We start from the raw sequence: 14193 nt of genomic DNA, 5'->3' as shown, positions 1-14193 counted from the left end.
TGAGCTATCCTATGATAAATAATTTATATCCAACTGGGTTGCATAATTTTAAAGAGCACTTTTATAAATAAATAAATAAATAAATAAATTTAAATAAATATACCTAAATATATATATTTGAATTACTCTAACACAAACATTTTTCCACTTTAATATGCTTTAATATGACTTATAGCATCATTACAATAACTGTGATACAGGATAGACACTATGATTTTCGTTGACGGCTACTGGACACTTAACCCACATTTTTTGAAACTCAGAAAATGTACGTATTATATGGGTAAAATTTTTTATAAAAGAGCACTTGAATTTTTATTGTTTGACACTTTGACAAAAAGGGGCAGCATTCTAAAGACTAAACAATGGTTTTCAAAGAGTGGTAAGTTTCCAAAATGAAAGGAGGGAAACTCCGTAAGATCTGGTAGATGCAAAAAAGAATTCAGGAAGCATTTTGCCAGGGCCTCCCATAAACAATAAGACTTTCTGTACAAAAATTCTGACAGGAAGCTAGCAAGTCTATTACTTATGAGGCTCTAATATTTGTTCATGGGTTCAGTGAAAATTAACAAAAAGTCAAATAGTTTTTCCTCTTCCCCATAAATGTTATGGAGGGAGAAGAAAATCTTAGGAATATTTTAATTTCTAAGCCATCTTTTTAAATGGATGAAAAGGAGCATTGGATCAAGTACTGTGAAATGTAATGAGTTTTCTAGACTCAGTTGGAGGTTTGTACAAATTCTTTATAATGTCAAATTTATTCAAAGAACTTTGATTCTGAAGTTATAACTCTCTCTAACCAATTTTTGGTTTTCAGATTTTCCTGTTTTATGAAATAAACTTCCCAATTTAGGTTTTAAAAATATCCTTATTTTATGAAATAATGGGGAGAATAGAAAAATGATTTATTTATATTTATTTTTATACCACTACTTTATGAAATAAAAAAGTTGTTAAACCTATATCAATTCTCAAAAATTCCTTGCAAATTTTATTGGTCATGAAATAAAAAAGTCCAGGAACCAGTGATCTAGACTAAGTGCAAAAATAAATAAGATATAAATAAATCTATGATAAGATAGATTTACAATAAAATATTAAATAATTAAAATACTCCTAAAATAGTGTTCTGGTTAATTAGATTTTCACATTGTAGGTTAACCTTTTTGTCTCAGCCTTGTTCATTCAATTTGACATGCATTTATTAAAAGCCTTCAGTTATGTCAGGCATCATTCTAAATGATGCTGATACAAAGATGTGTATGCATGGCCTTTGCTGTTGGAAACAAACCAGTTTAGTGCAAGAGGTAGAAATAGAAACATTTAAAATTCTTTCTTTAGTGCGATGCGCTGTGCTGTGCTTAGTCACTCAGCCGCTTTTGCGTCTTTGTGACCCCATGGACTGCAACCCGCCAGGCTCCTGTCCTTGGAACTCTCCAGGCAGGAATACTGGAGTGGGTAGCCTATCCCTTCTCCAGGGGATCTTCCTGACTCAGGAATTGAACCTGGGTCTTCTGCATTGCAGGTGGATTCTTTACCAGCTGAGCTACCAGGGAAGCCCCTTTAGTGTGATACCTATAATCAAAAAAAAAAAAAAAAAAAAAAAAATATATATATATATATATATATATATATATATATATACGGTATAAGAATGATTAAATCAGGGAGCGGGTACAATCAGAGAAGTCTTCACAAAACAGGTAAAGCTTCTTTTAGGTTTTGATGGACAGATGGAAGAGTCTGCCAGGTAAGCATGGAAGGGAAGTCTATTCCACACAAAGGAAACCTCATGCCACAAAGCACGGAGGCTTGAAAAATCATGATCATTGATACCTAAAGAGCAGCCATTTCAAGTGTCAAATGAAGGAGTAGCCAGAGAAGAAACCTGAGAGGTTATAAGAGACTTGTATGTTTTGTTGAGATGCTTCGACTATATTCAGTATATGCTTGGAGAATCTTTAAAGAGTTTTAAGTAGGAGAGTACTGGAAGTCTTTTAGAAAATATATTAGTATCATTTTTTTTTTCCTGCCTCAGTACCATACCGAACAGTAAGTACTGAACATAATTGAATCTATTACTGATAACTGAAGATCTTTCAGTGATCTTCTAAATGAATATTAGTTCTCATTTTATAAAAGAAGACATTGAAGTATAGGATGCATAGGACTTCCTCCTCTATAGAGATCCAGGAAATACTTTTTGAAATTTCTTTATAAAACAAATTACTATGAACAGATTTTGTTTTAATGTGTCTTATTCTTGTTAATACTAATAAAGGGCTGGGGAAAGAGATTTTGGTAGACAGCTTTTAGTGACTGGGTTTTTTCTTAATTTTACTATGTAAAATCACTGATTAATAGATGGTATCCACCTACATGAGAGATAAAATTGTGCCGCTTATGGATAGAATTTGGAAATTCATTATACTCTCTGGAGAATGGAGATACATTCATCAATTTCCCCCTATTGTTTACTCAACACATAATAATTCCTATGTGAATGTATGGTGAACTGAAAAGAATTTGCCATATACATGGTAACATAATTTTTCTGAGGAAAACTAAATTACTGGCTTAACTGGTAGTTCTTTGATATGGCTTACCGTTCTATATAAACAAAGGGAGAATAAGATATCATAGTGTGTGAATTTCACCTTTCCGAAATTTCACCATGTCTGAGTCTTTGTCACCCCATGGACTGTAGCCCACCAGGCTCTTTTGTCCATGGAATGCTCCAGGAAGAATACTGGAGTGGGTTGCCATTTCCTTCTCTAGGGGATCTTCCCGAACCAGGGACTGAACCCAGGTCTCCCACATTGTGGGAAGTCTCTTTACTGGCTGAGTCACCAGAGGATCCCTTTAAAAGTTTTTAACAAAGATCTATATGCAAGTATGTTGAAAAGCTTTGGTCTGGCATAAATTGGGGGAATATTTTTTATGGCTGTGCTGGGTCTTCGTTGCTGCACACGGCCTTTCTCTAGTTGCTGCAAGTAGGGGGCTGCTTGCCAGTTGTGGTGCGGGGGCTTCTCATTGCGGTGGCTTCCATGGGCCGACCATGGGCTCTAGGTGCGCAAGCTTCAGTAGCTGCAGCTCTGTGGGCTCAATAGTCGTGGCAGAAGGACTTCGTTGCTCCTCGGCTGTGGAATTTCCCCAGACCAAGGACAGAATCTGTGTCCCCTGCATTGACAGGTGGAATCTTAACCACTGGACCACCAGGGAAGTCTGGAATATTTCTTTTTGAAGAATGGGTATCTGTCTTAGAGATGGGAAACAAACGTAGGAAATATAAAGTCCCTCTGAAGGTAAAAGGGCAAATTATCAGTTTCTCCGGGGTTAGAATTGGAGCTCTGTTCAATAACATAGAACATTCTTAAGAATGACCTGCACATGCAGGCTTGTAGATTTTCTAAATTGTTCCTCAGTGTAAAATACCAATAGCAGTATTATTACCAGGAGTCTGGGTGTATAGGCTAAAAAAGTAATAAATCTATTGTGGGCAAGTGTGAAATAGAGAGAACACAATATAAATTACATTTGTTAGGTTATGATCATGGTTGGTTAGGTGTAAGGAAAAGAATCCAGAGGTTACTGTAGACTGCTTTCTGGAGTTATGAGCCCAATGTGCTAGTGTAACAAAATACTCATGGCCTCATGAAGCAAGAGATTTACAAAGAACTTGAAAACTTAACCTGGATCTTGATTTTTAAAAAATACCTGTGAAGGCCATATAAATATAATCCAGGTTATTTCCTTGTCTCTTGCCCCTAATAGAAACACCTAAACCGCCTACAACCTTTCCCTTTTCTCACTCTTCCATATTTAGGGTATTTCCAGGAGATTTTCCCCCTGAACTCTCCGAAAATTCCTGTCTACTACTGCTGTTTATCTCCCTCTTTCTGGTCCTAAATCCCTTCTGGGGTACTGCCAAGCGCTGCCACTTTCTTGGCACCGCTTGTTTCCGCTGGGCTCTCACTGCAAATAAACTAAATATCCTGAGGTCCAAAGTCTCTCTAAGTTCATTGGCAAAGGGAGGCATACATTTAACGATTTCTCCTTAACATTCATAGATAGGTACCAAAGCACTTGAGTACCGAACCTTAGTAGGTACAACCCTTCCGGTTCTTACAGTTCCCATGGGAAACTGGGGAGCTCCTAACACAGACCTTACCAGGCTGCCGAAGAATTCCTCCTTTTTCCATGCGTGAGGTTTTGCTGCAGGGTTAAGCTTCCGGTGCCAGACTCCTTCAATTCTCTCAAGGAATAACCTTCTGGTGCCCAATTGGGCTCAACCCAGGCTCCCCTTACGCAGCTCTAGCAAGAGGTAAGGACTTCTTCAACTTTGGAGGATGGCACGGTGGGTGGGCATCTATTCAATCTTTTCAGAAGAGTAGCTTAGATCTCGTGACAAACCCGAGATAACAGAGGACATGAATTAAACGGAGCTTTAAATAGAAGCGATTTAAACGAACGACTGTGGAACAAACAAGGGCACCCCTAGGTTTGCAGATATCTTTATTAAAGCTCTTAGGGGCAGTAAAATGCCAGTGGGATCGACAGTAGGAGTAGAGTGGACAGTGAGTGAAAACTTGTTGATTACATCTCAAGAGTGAGTACTAGAATTGCAGGTATTCTTCCTCATTCTAACCACTCCATTCAGTAGACCGAAGGATGATATTCCGCTGGATCCCAGCTCCAGTTCCCCGATATATTAAGTCATCAGAAGATTTTGAAATTTTCTCCTTTCCCTTTCCGTCTTTGCCCAGCACAGACTATGAGTTTGTCTACGACCCCTACCAACATTTAAAGGGAAAGGCGCTTCGAACTAGGCAAAGTGAGGAGGAGGACTTGGCGGTTGTGTTTCTCAAACCCGTGTAAAGAGAGCAATAATGGGTAAGGGGCGTGCAGACTAACTCCTTCCTTGTCCAATCAGGTGCACAGGAAGATGTCCTTTTACCAATAAAAATAAAGTTCGCTTTCCGGAGGCGGGAGGGTAAGCCTTGACTGCCAGTTCTCCAAAGCAACGACAGAGTAGAAGACAGAGAATGATTAGAGGTAGGACCAACCCAGGAAAAGGGGCGGGGTGAAGGCGGGGGTAACTCTGAGCGGCGGCTGCACTGGCCAGTGGGGTGTGAGAACTGCTGTTCCTGTTGTAGTGTTTCTCGCCAATCAGGAAGACCAGGGAGTAGGCGGGGCGGGGAAGAGGTGGGAAGAGCTCGCAGCACCGCCGGGCGCCCGTCGGGCTCTTGGGGAGTGAGAGAGAAATCCGGTTAAAATCTGGAGTCGGAGGGAGGTTTAACCACAGATCGGTTCCGATCGGATTATTCCTTAAAGGGGACGCGCCATTGTCAAGAGAACGGAGCCTGGGGCCCGAGGGCGGGGACCGGTGGCGCCTGAGGAGCGAGGCAGCTGCACTTGGACTGGGGACGGGTAGGTGTTGCCTGGGGAAAGGCGCTTCATTTCACTTTCTCTTCCAGCTCCAGAGGCGGGCGCCGGGATGCCCGTCGGCCGGCGGCCACAGCCCCGGCGGGAGACGAGATCGCCGGCCCTCGCCCGCTTTCTGATGGGGGCCGAGAAGGGAGGCGGGCCAGGATGGCTGGCAATCTGCGCCGCCCGGGCCAAGACCCTTAACGGACACTAAGCCGCGCCGCAACCCCCGTCTAAACCGAAAACTCGCCGGAGCGGCTGCTGGTCCTCGGGGAGCGCCGCGCGCTTGGCTCCCCCGCGCGCCCGGCTCCCGGTGCGCGCGCTGCTTCCTTGCGCGCCCCCTTCCCCTCGCGCGCCCAATTCTGCTCTCGCGCGCCGCGTCCTCGCGGGAGCCGCCCGGCGGGGAGGAAGGCGGCGCGGCGGAGGGAGGTCGGCGGCCACCGCTCTGCCGCCCTGGCCGTGAAGGCAGGGCTGGGAAGCAAACTTAGCGCGGCAGCTTGGCGACCCCGGGCGAGAAGGGGCGCTGGGGACCACGGAGAGTGCAGAATCGCCAGCCGGGCCCAGCATTGTCCTGCTTTTCTTCTGCTCTGGTCTCTCCGCCCACTGCTCGCGGTCGTGGGGAGGGGTGCGGATGCGGGCGCCGTGCCCGCGCTGCTCCGGGCCGGCGGCGCACCCCTAGACTCCCTGCCTGCCTGAGCTGGAGTCTGCCCCCACTGACCCCGCAGCCGCCGCCCGTCGGGGCCAGGGAGCGTCTTTGCAGCTCTCCCGTCTCCGCACCCGCGCAGGCTGCCTGGGTGCTGAGCTCTTTGTAACTTTTCTTTGCCTATTGATGGAAGTTATGGCTTCCGGGCGGCAGGTTCTTTGGGCAAAACATCGTTCCCTGCGTTTTGGAAAGGCTCACTTGTAGGACGAAATGGTTCTTGATAGCTGTCGGACTTTTCCTCCCATCTCAGTTTCATTCCTGGCACCTAAAATCGTTTCTTTTGTGGATTTGCATTGTAAGGGAGCATTAACCTCTCTTATTTCAGTTCAGATCAGTCGCTCAGTCGTGTCCGACTCTTTGCGACCCCATGAATTGCAGCACGCCAGGCCTCCCTGTCCATCACCAACTCCTGGAGTTCACTCAAACTCACGTCCATCGAGTCGGTGATGCCATCCAGCCATCTCATCCTCTGTCGTCCCGTCCCCTTTTAGGTCAAGATAATTTGAAAAAAAAAGGGGGTGCTGATGAGGAGCAAGATAGAATTTGGGTAGAAATAAAGTTAGTTTAACTATTCTGCCCAGCAGATACCTTCCGTAAAGTTAGTTTCTGCTACTGAACCCATAGACGTTGGAGTTAGTAACAGCAGCTTGTACTATTGATAAACAAGAAAGTTTTCCTCCTCCATCTTAAGCATTAGTGGTATTCTATACCTGTCAATCCCTGGAGAAGGGAATGGCAACCCACTCCAGTATTCTTGCCTGGAGAATTCCACGGATAGAGGAGCCTGATGGACTCCAGTCCATGGGGTCGCCAAGAATCGGACACGACTGAGTGACTAATACACATACCTGTCAAAGCATGCTAAAGAAGTTACATTTAGAAACAGTACATCCTTGTTAGAAACCTTATTTAGAAAAGGAATATTTTCATGAGCCTTCATTTTTGACAGTTTCTTCTTGTGCAATACTTTGTAGAGTACTTGCATGTGCAAGTTACAAGCCTATAAACAAAGTTGTGGTGGGTGTGTTATTATGTAGTCTCTTTTTGGCTACTCATTATCAAAGATAGCATTCCATCCTGGCTTTTCTTCCATTCTGAGTTATTTTGTAAAATTACTTTTTTAGAAAAGTGAATTTATTGGAACCTCTGGCCCAGTGGTTGGTGTGTGTGTGTTTAAGCAATATAACAACTTTCCAAAGTGTTCATTAACTGTTCAGTAACTTTATGAGTGGATGTGAAGCATTATAACATAAATTCACAGGCTCAGCAATAGCAAAGAAAAACTATACCTGGGAAACTAAAAGTCAGTTTCAGAGAATAATATTTGAGAGATGCTTTACTCTTCCTATAGAATTTTGGAAGTGTAGACGTACAAACACATGATCTTTCCTAGTAATCTTGATGGTATCTGGCATTGTACACATAATGCTCCCCTTTCTTCTCCTTTCCTTTGATAAGTATGTCAGGCAAGCTTGCTAGCATAATCTTCCTTTCCATCTCATAACAGAAAGTAGAAGATTAAAGCAAGTTTCCAAAATTCTATTTTTGTTCACTTACCAGCTTATTTAAACAATAAAGGAGAGAATTCCGGAACTTTTAAAAGATTACATATAAAGAAAACACTCAGAATTATCTTTGAAATATCTAGGCTGTGTTTCAGGGAGAACATATTTTTCCTGTGTGCTTTTCACATTGTTTTAAGCACATTGTCTTAAATATACACATTGCTAAGGCATTTCTTGAATTGTAAAGTGTCCCTTGAGATCCCTGGGAACTAGGACTGTCCTCTATTTCTGTGCAGATTCGCTCTGTCACCTAATACATTTCTAGTGCCCAGTAAATGGATTTGTTGACTTAGGACTTTGTGAGGGAAAAAGATAATGTTCTGTAAAGACTGCTTGAGAGGCCTATTTATTTATTTTTTAAGATACCTTTCTGAACAAGTTACACCAGAGACCAGCAGGTATAGTGTCTAGGGGCAGGTATATTAATCTAGTTGCTTTTTGTTCTGTGTACAAAAACGTGACTTAATTGTTAGTAGTGTTTGATCCACAGACATCTTTCGTGATGGTGATTGTCGTCCCAATTATTAGAACTAGGTTTAATTTGTCAACATCTGTTGAGTACCCATTTATTTGAGGAGTATTATGGAAACATAAAGTAGAAATGGATGATAGTCATTACTTTCAAAGTCACGGAGATTCATGGGGAAGATGCAAAATGATCACCCATAGGGAAAAGATAATGTGTATCTCATTGCAGTAACAGGTGCATAGTAACAGTGACACAGGATTCATGCCAAAATGGTAAAGGAATAGTGGAATTGTTAGAAACTTAGGTGATGTGGGAAAGTTTTCATTGTTTTATGTAGCAAATCTTATATTTTTAAAAAATAAAGTATGTTGGGGTGTATGTTCACTACTTGAACTATTTTTAATATGTAAAATATTGGTTGGGGGGCAGAGCATGTACTCTGAACTTCAGTTATTGTTACCTCATCAGTGGGATCATCCCTCTAACCCAGCTCATGTTACCTTGTCTGCAAGCTCTCCTGTTCTAATGCCAAGTGATGGCTCTTTTCTCTTGATTCTGTAAAGTCCTTTTCAGCTCAAGCCATGCTTTGACTTATATGTGTATTTCTTCATTATATTTTGAACTTTGGTAAAAAGCATTAACAAAAGTTGGAACTTTCCCTCCCCACTCCCATCCTAGCCCCTTTTCAGTTCAGTTCAGTTGCTCAGTCGTGTCCGACTCTTTGCGACCCCATGAATCGCAGCACGGCAGGCCTCCCTGTCCATCACCAACTCCCGGAGTTTACTCAAACTCATGTCCATCGAATCAGCAATGCCACCCAGCCATCTCATCCTCTGTCGTCCCCTTTTCCTCCTGCCCCCAATCCCTCCCAGCATCAGAGTCTTTTCCAATGAGTCAACACTTTGCATGAGGTGGCCAAAGTATTGGAGTTTCAGCTTCAGCATCAGTCCTACCAAAGAACACCCAGGGCTGATTTCCTTTAGAATGGACTGGTTGGATCTCCTTGCAGTCCAAGAGACTCTCAAGAGTCTTCTCCAACACCGCTGTTCAAAAGCATCAATTCTTCATTGCTCAGCTTTCTTCACAGTCCAACTCTCACATCCATACATGACCACTGGAAAAACCATAGCCTTGACTAAACGGACCTTTGTTGGCAAAGTAATGTTTCTGGTTTTTAATATGTTGTCTAGGTTGGTCATAACTTTCCTTCTAAGGAGTAAGCGTCTTTTAATTTCATGGCTGCAGTCACCATCCACAGTGATTTTGGAGACCAGAAAAATAGTCTGACACTGTTTCTACTGTTTCCCCATCTATTTGCCATGAAGTGATGGGACCAGATGCCATGATCTTAGTTTTCTGAATGTTGAGCTTTAAGCCAACTTTTTCACTCTCCTCTTTCACTTTCATCGAGAGGCTTTTGAGTTCCTCTTCACTTTCTGCCATAAGGGTGGTGTCATCTGCATATCTGAGGTTATTGATATTTCTCCTGGTAGCCTTGATTCCACCTTGTGCTTCTTCCAGCCCAGCGTTTCTCATGATGTACTCTGCATGTAAGTTAAATAAGCCCCCTTTACTATTGTCTAAAGTGCTTGAGCAGTTTTATTAGCCCAAAAGCTTCTGTAAAACCATAAAACAAAAAAAGTTCATATTGTTTTATTTGGGTCAAGTGTATATGTGTGTTTAAAGGAAAAACCAGGTTTTTCCATATCACCAGTTTCACATGCTCTTTGTAAAATATTGTTATGAAAAAAATGTAATTTAGAAACTAAATATCCCCCATAAAATTGCCTTCATCACATTATAGCTACTGATCATGGTTTGACTTTTAATTCCAGTTTTTTTCCCTTCTTTTTTTTATTACTTTCAGATAGGAATGCCTTAAGCTGTCTTACTTGAAAATTTTAATTAGCAAGTTACATTTACTGGAATGGAGAAGGGTAATCAATTTTATATACTTATTTATTTTTTATTTTATATAATGAAATGATTATTATTTTCTTCAGGCTCGGTAATTATGTTTATTTTTACCTGTTCTTAACAAGGCTTCCACCAGTATTTTTATGTTCAAAACAAAGTCTATGATTATAGACTATAAGAATCACAGTCATTTCAAAAATGGTCAAAATCTGTGTCCTTGAACATTTTAAGTGTCTTTACCCTAAAATGTTTTTGGAGTGCATACCACAAGCCTAATCTCTTCTCATTTCTTGATTCTTCTCATCTCTAGAGATCCTTAAAAATTGCTCTAAGGCTGCCAACTGGCACATCTCATAGTAGCCCCAGGAGGACTGCAGGAAGGTATTTGTTCCTGATCAGTTTACATGCAGAGGTCTTACTCTACCCTTAATGTTGCTCATTATAAAAAGGGGAGCTACATCTTAGGCTGATGAAGAAGGTGGTAAGATTCTGTTGTTCTGGGTGCTTCTTTAAGGCAGCCCAGAAAGGAAAGAGGTTTTCCAAAAGTTCCTAAATAGAAAGCCCAGCTGCAAGCAGCCAGTAGGGCTAATCAGGCAAGAAATCTTTTTATTCAGCAAGTTTTTAATTGAGAACTGCACCTAATTTGTGCACCACGTAGGCACTGAGGATAGGATGATGAAATTTGTCTTCACCACGAGTTCCTCTGAGTAGGATCCTTAAATAGACAGAGTGGTACATGTAGATGAAAAATAGCATGCACAAAGTGCACTCTTAGGTGTGTGATTCACCCTTGTTTATTATTTTGTATAGTTTGTTTAAAAGTATCCTAGCAGACAGACCTGGTATTCCGTAGGACGTGGGTTGGGATCCATGGAGCCTGTTAAAGTAAACATATGAGTTCTAGAATTTTTTTTTTTTTTAATTTCAAACACTGTTATTGCCATGAGGCAGAATATTTGTGAAATTATGCAAATGTTGATGTATCTTTCCTTATACCCTCCAGGGATCATACATTTCATGTATGATGACACTACATCTTTATCCTAGTAGGTGATTCCTAGTTTGCTGATAGAGTAGTAACACATTCTTTAAAACTCATCAGTTCAGTTCAGTTCAGTCACTCAGTCATGTCTGACTCTTTGTGACCTCATGGACTGACTGCAGCACGCCAGGCCTCCCTGTCCATCGCCAACTCCCGGAGTTTACTCAGACTCAGGTCCATTGAGTCAGTTATGCCATCCAGACATCTCACCCTCTCTTCCCCTTCTCCTCCTGCCCTCAATCTTTCCCAGCATCAGGATCTTTTCAAATGAATCAGTTCTTCGCATCAGGTGGCCAAAGCATTGGAGTTTCAGCTTCAGCATCAGTCCTTCCAATGAATATTCAGGACTGATCTTTAGGATGGACTGGTTGGATCTCCTTGCAGTCCAAGAGACTCTCAAGAGTCTTCTCCAGCACCGCAATTCAAAAGCATCAATTCTTTGGTGCTCAGCTTTCTTTATAGTCCAACTCTCACATCCATACATGACCACTGGAAAAACCATAGCTTTGACTAGACGGACCTTTGTTGGCAAAATAATGTCTCTGCTTTTTATTTTATTTTTATTTTTTTTAATTAATCTTTTTTTATTTAATTTTTAAATCTTTAATTCTTACATGTGTTCCCAAACATGAAACCCCCTCCCACCTCCCTCCCCATAACATCTCTGTGGGTCATCCCCATGCACCAGCCCCAAGCATGCTGTATCCTGCGTCAGACATAGACTGGCGATTCAGTTCTTACATGATAGTATACATGATAGAATGCCATTCTCCCAAATCATCCCACCCTCTCCCTCTCCCTCTGAGTCCAAAAGTCCGTTATACACCGCTGTGTCTTTTTTCCTGTCTTGCATACAGGGTCGTCATTGCTATCTTTCTAAATTCCATATATATGTGTTGGTATACTGTATTGGTGTTTTTCTTTCTGGCTTACTTCACTCTGTATAATCGGCTCCAGTTTCATCCATCTCATCAGAACTGATTCAAATGAATTCTTTTTAACGGCTGAGTAATACTCCATTGTGTACATGTACCACAGCTTTCTTATCCATTCATCTGCTGATGGACATCTAGGTTGTTTCCATGTCCTGGCTATTATAAACAGTGCTGCGATGAACATTGGGGTACATGTGTCTCTTTCAATTCTGGTTTCCTCGGTGTGTATGCCCAGCAGTGGGATCGCTGGGTCATAAGGTAGTTCTATTTGCAATTTTTTAAGGAATCTCCACACTGTTCTCCATAGTGGCTGTACTAGTTTGCATTCCCACCAACAGTGTAGGAGGGTTCCCTTTTCTCCACACCCTCTCCAGCATTTATTGCTTGCAGATTTTTGGATCGCAGCCATTCTGACTAGTGTGAAGTGGTACCTCATTGTGGTTTTGATTTGCATTTCTCTGATAATGAGTGATGTTGAGCATCTTTTCATGTGTTTGTTAGCCATCCGTATGTCTTCTTTGGAGAAATGTCTATTTAGTTCTTTGGCCCATTTTTTGATTGGGTCGTTTAGTTTTCTGGAATTGAGTTGCATAAGTTGCTTGTATATTTTTGAGATTAGTTGTTTGTCAGTTGCTTCATTTGCTATTATTTTCTCCCATTCAGAAGGCTGTCTTTTCACCTTGCGTATATTTTCCTTTGTGGTGCAGAAGCTTTTCATTTTAATTAGATCCCATTTGTTTATTTTTGCTTTTATTTCCAGAATTCTGGGAGGTGGATCATAGAGGATCCTGCTGTGATTTATGTCTGAGAGTGTTTTGCCTATGTTCTCCTCTAGGAGTTTTATAGTTTCTGGTCTTACATTTAGATCTTTAATCCATTTTGAGTTTATTTTTGTGTGTGGTGTTAGAAAGTGATCTAAGTTTCATTCTTTTACAAGTGGTTGACCAGTTTTCCCAGCACCACTTGTTAAAGAGATTGTCTTTACTCCATTGTATATTCTTGCCTCCTTTGTCAAAGATAAGGTGTCCATATGTGTGTGGATTTATCTCTGGGCTTTCTATTTTGTTCCATTGATCTATATGTCTGTCTTTGTGCCAGTACCATACTGTTTTGATGACTGTGGCTTTGTAGTAGAGCCTGAAGTCAGGCAAGTTGATTCCTCCAGTTCCATTCTTCTTTCTCAAGATTCGAGGTTTTTTGTATTTCCATACAAATCTTGAAATTATTTGTTCTAGTTCTGTGAAAAATATGGCTGGTAGCTTGATAGGAATTGCATTGAATTTGTAAATTGCTTTGGGTAGTATACTCATTTTCACTATATTGATTCTTCCGACCCATGAACATGGTATATTTCTCCATCTATTAGTGTCCTCTTTGATTTCTTTCATCAGTGTTTTATAGTTTTCTATATATAGGTCTTTAGTTTCTTTGGGTAGATATATTCCTAAGTATTTTATTCTTTTCATTGCAATGGTGAATGGAATTGTTTCCTTAATTTCTTTTTCTACTTTCTCATTATTAGTGTATAGGAATGCAAGGGATTTCTGAGTGTTGATTTTATATCCTGCAACTTTACTATATTCATTGATGAGCTCTAGTAATTTTCTGGTGGAGTCTTTAGGGTTTTCCATGTAGAGGATCATGTCATTTGCAAACAGTGAGAGTTTTACTTCTTCTTTTCCAATTTGGATTCCTTTTATTTCTTTTTCTGCTCTGATTGCTGTGGCCAAAACTTCCAGAACTATGTTGAATAGTAGCGGTGAAAGTGGACACCCTTGTCTTGTTCCTGACTTTAGGGGAAATGCTTTCAATTTTTCACCATTGAGGATAATGTTTGCTGTGGGTTTGTCATATATAGCTTTTATTATGTTAGGGTATGTTCCTTCTATTCCTGCTTTCTGGAGAGTTTTTATCATAAATGGATGTTGAATTTTGTCAAAGGCCTTCTCTGCATCTATTGAGATAATCATATGGTTTTTATTTATCAATTTGTTAATGTGGTGAATTACATTGATTGATTTGCAAATATTGAAGAATCCTTGCATCCCTGGGATAAAGCCCACTTGGTCATGGTGTATGATCTTTTTAATGTGTTGTTGGATTCTGATTGCTAGAATTTTGTTGAGGATTTTTGC

Source organism: Capricornis sumatraensis, chromosome 7 (assembly GCF_032405125.1).
Source record: "Capricornis sumatraensis isolate serow.1 chromosome 7, serow.2, whole genome shotgun sequence".
NCBI classification, from domain to species: domain Eukaryota; kingdom Metazoa; phylum Chordata; class Mammalia; order Artiodactyla; family Bovidae; genus Capricornis; species Capricornis sumatraensis.
Note: the sequence above shows the minus strand (reverse complement) of the source record.